Source organism: Nothoprocta perdicaria, unplaced genomic scaffold, assembly GCF_003342845.1.
Source record: "Nothoprocta perdicaria isolate Ctin4 unplaced genomic scaffold, notPer1 scaffold_313, whole genome shotgun sequence".
NCBI lineage: Eukaryota > Metazoa > Chordata > Aves > Tinamiformes > Tinamidae > Nothoprocta > Nothoprocta perdicaria.
The window spans coordinates 752,633-753,549 of NW_020455548.1; positions in this window are offsets into that span (position 1 = coordinate 752,633).

The window sequence follows — 917 nt, forward strand, 5'->3', positions numbered from 1 at the left end:
AGGGGGCGCCGGGCGGGGGGGTGTGGGGGTGCCGTGGGGCGCAGCGCTGCTGGGCACGGAGCCTGGCGCGGGTGGCATCCACGGGCACTAACGGGGCCCTGAATGTTGCTGCGGAATGGGCAGGAAAGGGCTGAGCTGGGGCTGRAAACACTGAGCCYTGAGYGTGTGGGGTCTGTRGGGACTGCATGGAGCTTCCCAGCTGTGACCATGGCTGTAACTGCGAGGGGTTTCATTTGTGACTGTAACTGCTTGTAACAGAGACGTGTTTATTGTTCCAGATTATGTTTTAAGTATTTCTTTATTACGTGAATAAAATGGCTTGATTTGGGGTTGAATGTATTGGGTGATGCTGACTCATTGGTTTCCCTGGGTCCCCTCCCTGTTGACAGCTGGTGCTCATTGAGCCCTGATGTTGTGAACATTGCCTGTGTGTGGATGCCTGAATGAGCCAGGATGGACTAGCTCTGAGCTGGAGCCCCTGGCTGCACCTGGAATAAACTGTTGGACTGAGCAGCTGGTGTCTCCTGCTGGTGTCTCTCTGCCCTCCCCTGCTGCGCCCGCCYGGCTCCCCCTGGCCAAGGTTGTCAAGCAGTCACTGTCACAACTTGCCCCTTCCTGACAACTTCCATCACTTGATGAAATCGAGTTCATTCCCACTGCCTGATGAGCTTCAGAACACTTAAGGCGTTAATTGAATAATTGGCTCGTTAGCAGCCCCTCCCTCGTGGCTAACGAGTCCGGCAGTGGCACAAACACCGGACACGAGGGGGTCCCCGAGGCGCCTCTCGCTGTATATTCTAAGTCAGACGCGAGGTTCGGCCTGGTGCAGGGGGGCTTCCCTGCGGCCGCGGCGCCCGCGAACGGACCCCCACCTCCGGTGGGGGTCCACGCGCCCAGCCACCCCCCTCCCCCCACCC